This window comes from Cebus imitator, unplaced genomic scaffold, assembly GCF_001604975.1.
Source record: "Cebus imitator isolate Cc_AM_T3 unplaced genomic scaffold, Cebus_imitator-1.0 Scaffold228, whole genome shotgun sequence".
NCBI classification, from domain to species: Eukaryota; Metazoa; Chordata; class Mammalia; order Primates; family Cebidae; genus Cebus; species Cebus imitator.
Genome location: NW_016107543.1, coordinates 3,297,468 through 3,307,220, shown reverse-complemented (window position 1 = coordinate 3,307,220; position 9,753 = coordinate 3,297,468). Strand labels below are relative to the sequence as shown.

Genomic DNA, 9,753 nt, shown 5'->3' with positions numbered 1-9,753 from the left:
ATTAATCCCAAATCTGTTGCTGGAATGATTAAAACTTTTAAGCTCTGGTTGCAGTGGCTCATGCCTGTAACATCAACACTTTGGCAGGCTGAGGCAGGTGGATCATGAGATCAGAGTTCAAGATCAGCCTGACCAACATGGTGAAACCCTGTCTCTACTAAAAATACAAAAATTAGCTGGACGTGGTGGTGTGCACCTGCAATTTCAGCTACTCAGGAAGCTGAAGCAGGAGAATCACTTAAACTCATGAGGGAGAGGTTGCAGTGAGCCAAGATGGAAGCAAGCAAACAGCCTGGGTGACAGAGCAAGACTCCATCTCAAAAAAAAAAAAAAGTTAAGCAAACAGCAGTACCCTGCTGGTAGTGTTTACCACTGAAGGCATTGAATGCCCTTGTCATAAAGTGGTTTTTGTGATGCTAATTTTTTGTTTCAGGTCATGTTTATAAGTGAACTGGAGAAAACAGACACATATCTAGGGAATCCCGTGGGTTGTCACCTTACACATAAAAATAACATGCATACACAGTAACTTAGCAATAAATGACAGCATTGTACAACAGTTTTGTGGGCCAGACACAGTGGTTCACACCTATAATCCCAGCACTTTGGGAGGCTGAGGCAGGCAAATTGCCTGAACTCAGGAGACCAGCCTGGCTAATGCAGTAAAACCTCGTCTCTACTAAAATACAAAAACTTAGCTGGGTGTGATGGCACGCACATGTAGTCCCAGCTACTCAGGAGGCTGAGGCAGGAGAATTTCTTGAACCAGGGAGGAGGAGGTTGCAGTGAGTTAAAAAGTAGTCGAGGTGCGTGGCTCATGCCTGAAATCCCAGTACTTTGGGAGGCCAAAGCAGGATGGCTTGAGCCCAGGAGTTCAAGACCAGCCTGACCTCATCTCTACTAAAACTAATTTGTAAAAATTAGTGGGGCATGGTGGCTTGCACCTGTGGTCCCAGCTACTCAGGAGGCTGAGATGGGAGGATCCCTTAAACCCAGGAGGTGAAGGCTGCAGTGCTCTATGATCGTGTCACTGCACTTCAGCCTGGGTGATAGTGCAAGAACTTGTCTCCAAAATAAATAAACACAGGGAATTGTTGAGCTTTGCCAGTCTCTTCTGTTGTGAGAAATTAAAATGCTAAAAAATTAGGGGGACCAGGGGAAGTCTGAGGGTGTGACGGTGGCTCAAATTGCAATTGTGGCCACCACTTCCACTCCCGGAATAGTCCGGAACAGCAAGAAGAGGCCGGCCAGCCCTTCCCACAACAGCAGCAGCGGCGGGGGCTATGGCTCCAGTAAGAAGAAAAAAGTGTGCGCCTCCAGCTTTGCGCAGGGTGTCAGCATGGAAGCCGTAAGTGAGAATGAAATGGTGCCCTCTGAGTTTAGCACAGCACCTGTGGAAAAAGCTACCAAATCTTTGCCATTTAAGGATCCCAACTTTGTGCACTCTGGCCACAGTGGTGCGGTAGCTGGCAAGAACAGAACCTGGAAGAACCTGAAACAAATCCTGGCTTCCAAAAGGGCATTGCGTAGCAACTGAACGATCCTAACTGCTTCAGTATTGATGCTCCTCCATCCTTTAAGCCAGCTAAGAAGTATTCTGATGTTTCAGGTCTTCTTGCCAACTACACAGACCCCCAGAGCAAACTGCGGTTCAGCACCATCAAAGAGTTTTCCTAGTTCGGAGGCTGCCCTCTGACGTCGTCACTGGCTACCTGGCCCTGAGGAGGGCCACGAGCATCATTCCCGGAGCCCAAGAAGTGGAGGTGAAGTGCAAAGCTCTTTTAAAAACAGACCCTGGACTCGTGATTTTGTTTCATGGAAACAAACTCGTTCTGCTGTCAATCTGAAATGCCAGTGCTGTGCCTTGGAAAGAATGTTTGGCTTTGATTTAAGCGATTTTTTGAGTGTGTGTTTTCCCTCCAAGTGTGATATTTCCTGCTGAACTAAATTGTACTTCAGTTGTTGCCTCAAGTGAAGGTGTTTGACAAGAAAATACAATAAAACCATACTTTTCATTTAAAAAAAAAAATTAGTGGGCTCAAGTTCACTTCTGGGTACCAGCAGGAAGGTCTCACAAAGCTGCTACCTGACCTACTGATAGGTGTCCTCAGTAGGGACAAGTCACCTGTAGGAAATCAAGACAGTTTGCAAAACAACTGAGCTGTGGCTAGAGGTCAACACAGTTACACCTTCACAATATTTGGCTTGAGTTCTCAACCACATCAAAGTTGGTGCTCTTGGGGTAACTAAGAAATGATTATTTTCATTAAAGCATCTTCGGAAGAGCCTTTTTTTGTTTTTGTTTTGAGACAGTCTCACTCTGTCACCCAGGCTGGAGTGCAGTGGCACGATGTCAGCTCACTATAACCTCCACCTCCCGGGTTCAAGCCATTCTCCTGCCTCAGCTGCCCAAGTAGCTGGGACTACAGGAGTGCGTACCACCATGCCCAGCTAATTTTTGTATTTTTAGTAGAGATGGAGATTTCAACATGTTGGCCAGGCTGGTCTCAAACTCCTGGCTTCAAGTGATCCTCCCGTCTCGGCCTCCCAATGTGCTGGATTACAGATGTGAGCAACCGCGCCTGGCCCGAGCCTTGCAGTCTTCATTTTTCTGTTTGTACAACTCCCGGTTCAAAAAGTTCATCGGCTTTGCAGCCCGCCAGCCAATCTGCATAAGATTGGACAATTTAACTCCTGATAACCCCTCTAGAGCTGGTGATCAAGTAACTCTTTCTGAAAAACATAAATGGGTATCAGTAAAAATAAGCCAAAGTCAAGCTGTCTTCAGACCTGGAGTTACTTTTACTGGTCCAACGTACAGCAAAATTTCCAAAGCCCCTGATGCTTCCTGTCCACATAAAGCCATCTTCGGTTTGCTGTGAAGACTACAACTATCAACTGGAGGAGAGTGTAGGAAGATAACTCAATCAGAAGACAACAGAAAAGTATGACACTGAGGGGGGTGAACGGTGAACAGACTGCCTATACTCAGCAGTTGCTGGTCCACACTGCAGTTGTGTGATAACACTGAGCTTCTTTCGTGTCACTTTCCAAGGTCTGAAGCCATGGCCATGAGGCAGATTAGCAGGTCCTTTACTTGGGTTGCAGCTTTTGGTAATAACATTTTGTACAGTGCGTAAGACTCCCTTCTGACACAGTAGATATGTCTTCAATAATTGGAAACTAACAATGTGAAGAAAGAAGACTAGGAAATGGTGGTCAATATTCCTGCTAAGTGATACTCTGGCCGGATGTGATGGCTCATGCCTGCAATCCTAGCACTTTGGGAGGCTGAGGCGGGCGGATCACCTGAGATCAGGAGTTCGAGACCAGCCTGGTCAACATGATGAAACCCCATCTCTACTAAAAAATACAAAGATTAGCAGGACGCAATGGCGTGTGCCTGTAATCCCAGCTACTCGGGAGGCTGAAGCTGGAAAATTGCTTGACCTGGGAGGTGGATGTTGCAGTGAGCTGAGATTGTACCACTGCACTCCAGCCTGGACAACAGAGTGAGACTCTGTCTTAAAAAAAAAAAAAGTGATACTCTGACCCCAGTATTACAGCGGTTGTGACCTCAGATGCTTGTGTTTTTATGCAAGAAACCCACTTACAAGACAGAACTAAAGATATCACCTTACCAATATGATCTGGGATTCACCAGAACATATACTGGGGGTTGTGGGGAGAGATTTTTGAATCACCATGGGAGAACTATCCAGCCTTGAAGAGTCTCCATGAAAACCACCAATGTACCGTTTCTTGCCGGATGAAACAGGAGTTTAAGCTCGATGGAGAAATGGTGGCATTACCATCTGTGTGGTTGTAGAATCCAGGGAGGGCATACTCAAATTATGTGCTTTATAATTGTCTCTACTAGACAAGAGAGTCTATGAAAAGACTAAAAACGAGAACATAAAAACCTATCTTTGATAAATTACAAAGTGAAAAGGTTGAGCACTCTGGCAGACACCACATTAACTAAGTGATCAAGCTTGGCACACCAGTAATGAGGCCAAAAGCCATAATGTGCTCCTGATGCGATGCACTGGGAAGCTCGTGGAGCATCCTTGCCAAAAAGACTTCACTTGAACCTAATCACGAGCGAACAATTAGACAAATTGAGTTATAAAACAAATTCCCACGGGAAGGGGTGAGCTTGGGAATTGCTGCTAATAAAACAGATGGGCTCAACTACAAGAAAAAGAGCAAACTGGGCCAAGCACCATGGCTCACACCTGTATTCCCAGCACTTTGGGAGGCCGAGGTGTGCAGAATCCGAGGTCAGGAGTTCGAGACTAACCTGGCCAATATGGTGAACCCCATGTCGGCTAAAAAAAAATAAATACAAAAATTAGCTGGGTGCGGTGCTGCTCGCCTGTAATCCCGGCTACTCGGAAGGCTGAGGCAGGAGAATTGCTTGAACCTGGGAGGCGGAAGTTGCAGTAAGCCCAGATTGCACCACAGCACTCCAGCCTGGGTGACAGAGTGAGACACTCTGTCTCAAAAAAACAAAAAAAACAAAAAAAAGAAGAAGAAGAACCTGGTCCCAAATCTCAGCCTTGAATCGCTAATCCCTAAATCTCAGTCTTCATTTATTTTTAATGTGGAAATCCTCAGTCCCCCTGACATAATCGGAGTGGGGTCAATGACTTTGCACCCTTGAGAGTAAAGAAATAATATGGAAATGATAAGATAACCAAACCCAGAGTACTTATGATTTAGTGTTAAAAGTCATTGGTTTTGTATTGCATATTTTAAACATCCCTAACGTTTAAGAGAACGTAACATTCTTCAATCTGTCACATTAGAGAATCTGTCAGATTTGCCTTGTAATTTCAATTTTTTTTTTTTTTTTTTGAGAGGGTCGGGCCGGGCGTGGTGGCTCACACCTGTAATCCCAACTCTTTGGGAGGCCAAGGCAGGTAGATCACAAGATCAGGAGTTTGAGACCAGCCTGGCCAGTATGGTGAAACCCCCATCTCTACTAAACATACAAAAATTAGCCAGGAGTGGTGGTGGGAGCCTGTAATCCTAGCTACTGGGGAGGGTGAGGCAGGAGAATCCGGAAGTCAGAGGCTTCAGTGAGCCAAGATTTCATTACTGCACTCTAGCCTGTGTGACAGAGCAAGACTCCATCTCAAAAAAAAAAAAAGAGAGACAGGATCTTGCTCTGTCACCCAGGCTTAAATGCAATGGTGAGAACATGGCTCACTGCAGCCTCTACTACCTGGGCTTACGTGATCCTCTCACCTAGACCTGCTGTGTAGCTGGGACTACAGGCATGCACCACCACACCTACACATTAAAACAACTCTTGTAAACCGAGTACAAATTTATAAACGTAGTCATTCAGGTTCTTTTTTTTTTTTTTTTTTTTTTTTGAGATGGAATAGTCTTGCTCTGTCACCCAGGCTGGAGTGCAGTGGTGTGATCTCAGCTCACTGCAACCTCTGCTGCCAGGGTTCAAGCAATTCTCCCGATTTAGCCTCCTGAGTAGTTGGGATTACAGACACACACCGCCATGCCCAGCTAATTCTTTAGTATTTTAGTAGAGACAGGGTTTCACCGTGTTGCCCAGGCTGGTCTCGAACTCCTGAGCTCAGGCAATTCCCCAGCCCCAGCCTCCCAACTGGGATTACAGGCGTGTGCCACCGCGCCCGGTCCCAAATTATTAAATATATAACTAGATAACAAACTGTGTAAGTTGGATCTGAAATCTTAAAAGGAAAAAATGAGATTTTTTTTTTTAAATTTAAAGTTTTAATCAACTGGAAATAAATTCAAACTCAAAGATACTGATTTTGAGGCCGGGCTCTGTGGCTCACGCCTGTAATCCTAGCACTTTGGGAGGCCGAGGTGGGTGGATCATCTGAGGTCAGGAGTTCAAGACCAGCCTGGCCATCATGGTGAAACCCTGTCTTTAAAAAAAAAAAAAAAAAAGATACTGATTTTGAGCACAAAAGTCCCTTTCAAACATTAGAAACTCGCCAGGCGCAGTGGCTCACGCGTGGAATCCCAGCTCTTAGAGAGACAGAGGCGGGCATACATCCTGAGCCCAAGGAGTTCAGACCCGCCTGGGCAATATAGCTAGAACCCATTCTCCATAAAAAGGAGGGGGGAAAAAACCGTGTAACTCAAGCATTAGAAACTCAAGCCGATAGTAAGGTAGGAGGCAGGACACGACTCTGAGGGCGGGCATCGGATACCGGGCAAAATTGAGGACTAGCTAAAACAGGGACTAGCGGAAGCAGCTTTCCATCAGCGCCCACCAGCGGACCATGTCAGTTTCGCATTGCCATGGCAACACCCCGGGGAGTTACCGCCCTTTTCCATGGCAACAACCTGACCACCGGGAAGTTACCATCCTTTTTCTAAAAATTTTCTGCATAAACCTCCCCTTAATTTGCGTATGACTAAAAGTGTGTATGCATGTGACTGCAGACCTGCCTCTGAGCTGCTTCCCTGGGCGCGGTGCCTATGGGGTAGCCCCGCTCCTCATGGAGCAACGCCTCTGCTGCTGCTGTGCACCGCTGAGTCAATAAATATTGCTACCACCACCAGCTCACTCTTAAATTCTTTCCTGAGCAAAGCCAAAAACTCTCTTGAGCTAAGCTTCACTTTTGGGGCTTGCCTGTCCTGCATCATCAGGAGCAAGCCAGATTACTCTATTTCATAAAGAATGGGGAAAAGGCAGGTGACAAAAGAGGAGAGGGAGACCAGTGTGGAAGAGGAGGAGGGGGAGGAGGAGGGGGAAGGGAAGGGGGAATGGGAGGGGGAGGGGAAAAAGGAAGGAAGTCCACCAGAGAGGTGGAGAGAGATGTGTGAGGATGACTTACAGAAAGTCTGACTGTTTTCATTGTGGTCTCAATGATTTTCAGCACACACGTGTATTGCTTTTTTCTTTTTAACCAAACTTGAGTTGTAATTTACATACATAAAAAGCACCCATTCTTTTCTTTCTTTTTTTTTTTTCCAGACAAAGTCTCACTCTGTCACCAAGGCTGGAGTGAAGTGACACAATCTCAGCTCACTGCAACCTCCACCTTCTGGGTTCAAGCGATTCTCCTGCTTCAGCCTCCCCAGTAGCTGGGACCATAGGTTCTAACTACCACACCTGGCTAATTTTTGTATTTTCAATGGAGATGGAATTTCACCATGTTGGCCAGGCTGGTCTTGAACTCCTGACCTCAGGTGATCTGCCCATCTCAGCCTCCCAAAGTGCTGGTATTACAGGTGTGAGCCATGGTGCCCAGCCGTAAAATGCACCCATTCCAAGTGCAGAGATTGATGCCTTTTTGGCAAAGGTAAACTTCTCCCTTCCAAGTGCTAACCAGGCTCAATCCTGCTTAGCTTCCAAGTTCAGGGTGGTATGGCTGTAGACAATAAATGTATCCACTTGAATAACCACAATCACAATCAAGATATAAAGCATTTCTATCACCCAAAAAAGTTCTTATATGCCTCTTCAAGCCGTGACCCCAGAAAAACACTAATTTGATTTCCAGCATTACAGATTACATTCACCTCTTCTAGAACTTCATATACATGGAATCACAGTGTGTATGCCTGTGTCTGGCTTCCTTCATTCAGCATGTTTTAGAAATGCATCCATGTTGTTGTATGTATCAATCGTTCCTTCTTTTTTATTGCTGAACGTTATTCCATGGTTTGTTTTTGTTTTTGTTTGTTTGAGACCAAGTCTCGCTCTGTCGCCCAGGCTGGATGCAATGGCAAGATCTCAGCTCACTGCACCTCCACCCCCTGGATTCAAGCAATTCTCCTGCCTCAGACTCCCAATTAGCTGAGATTACAGGCCCGCCACCACTCCCAGCTAATTTTTGTATTTTTAGTAGAGACCGGGTTTCACCATGTTGGTCAGGCTGGTCTCAAACTATTGACCTCAGGTGATCTGCCTGCCTCGGCCTCCCAAAGTGCTGGGATTACAGACATTACAGGCGTGAGCCACCATGCCTGGCCAGTATCATCTTGTTTATCCATTCACCTGTTGATGGACATCTGGGCTGTTTCCAGTTTAGATTCATTATGAATAAAGCTGTAATGAGCACTAGAGTACATATCCTTTTTTTAGACATAACTTTTCATTTCTCTTGGGTAGATGCGTAGGAGTGGAATTGTTGAATCACATGTTAAGTTTGTGTTTAACTTCATAAGAAACCAAGGAGCTGTTTTTCAAAGCATTTGCATCGTGGTACATTCCCACTTACTTGCTCGGTACTTTCAGGAGTCACATTTGTGTTCTCTGGGGTAAGGCAATGTATTAGTCACAGTTCTCTAGAGGGACAGTACTAATGGAATAGATATATATATAGGGGAGTTTATTAAGTCTGATGTTTGAGGGCAGGAAGCATCCCGCATGGGAGGAAGAGGTAGGCTGGGAGGCTACGCCAGTCGCTCCTTTCTAGCTGTGCTTATATTCTAGTTGTGCTGGCAGCTGATTAGATGGTGCCCAGCCAGATTAAGGGTGGGTCTGCCTTTCCCAGCCCACTGACTCGCATGTTAATTTCCTTTGGCAACACCTTCACAAACACGCCCAGAATTGTATCCTTCAATCAAGTTGACACTCAGTATTAACTATTACAGGTGATATCTTCATTGGGTTCAAGGTAGCTGCAATACATCATGATGAGTGTAAAAAGATATTATCCCCATAAATGTCGTTTTAGGTGGAAGAAAGTAAGCTCCATCTATAGGTGACCTTGTCTTCTGCCCCTAGTAACTTTGCAGGGCCTGTGCCAAGCACAGCCCTTTGGTTCCAGAATTGCTTTCAGGGAGGGAGCTTTGATGGTCTGAGGGTCGCCTGATCTTGAGCTGACCTGATCGCACTACTGACCTGCTTAGTCCCCCTTGACAGACTCTGGAAGGGAAGGGACTTCTGAGTATTCTCAATCCCGGCAAAGTCCAGGATCATGAGGCTGGGGTGATGGAATGAGGGTTGGGCCCCCAGGCCACAGTGATAGTGATTGATTACACATCTTGACATGTACAAAAACACAGGCTATTCGTAGCTGCAGGGCGAAGGGGTGTGGGCGAAGCAGTGGAGGGGAGGGACTCTGAAACAGGCCTCTTAATGGCTCAAATCCTTCCGTTGCCCCAGCCCCAATCCCAAAGCAGTTTCTCTCACCTGTTAGTTCACTTAAGAAAGGGAAGGGCTCTCAAGGAAAGGAAGAGAGGGACTCCCAAGCCCCTTGGTCACTACAAAGAGGCCACTGCAGGGCCCAGCCACCTTCAAGTGCAGTCATTGTCTTTCCAGAGCAAGGCTGCTACATGTGCAACCGAAAAATAGGTGAAAAGGCAGGGGGTCCACTTGGAGGAAATGACCCTTCTGCCCAAGGATGGTAAAGAAGGGATGAGGCTTGGCAGAGGGGGATGAAGGAAAGCCCAAAGGTGCAATGGTTTGGAAGGGTGCAGGGACAAGGTGGCAAGCCAGGCTGGAGGCTTCCCTCTTCCTCAGGAGCAGCTGCTCAGGAGCAACTGATGGGGACAAAGTCTTGGGGGGAACCCAGTGCGTCCAACCCCCAATGTCAGCATGAAGGACCAATGCCAGAAGCAGATCTGTGACAGTGAGGGCGACATTCTCCCTACTCCCTCCTTGGCACAATAAAAACTACATTTCCCAGCCTCCCTTATGAATAGGTGTGGCCATGGGGGCCACACCCTGGCCAATGACATGTGAGCAGATCTGTCACGTGGCCACTCCCCTGCCCTTCAATGGGAGGGAGAGGGGGAGGG

The 9,753-nt window shown here is 46.6% G+C and overlaps 1 pseudogene across 1 annotated transcript in view; it reads left to right on the top strand.

The window, feature by feature from the left end:
• The window catches only part of LOC108281555, a 2,452-nt pseudogene extending 423 nt beyond the window's left edge, over window positions 1-2,029 (top strand). The window contains exon 2 of the transcript XR_001816038.1: window positions 1,148-2,029. The product of XR_001816038.1 is annotated as an INO80 complex subunit C-like (transcript). The remainder of the gene's footprint in view (window positions 1-1,147) is intronic.
• The last annotated feature ends 7,724 nt before the right edge of the window (window positions 2,030-9,753 follow it).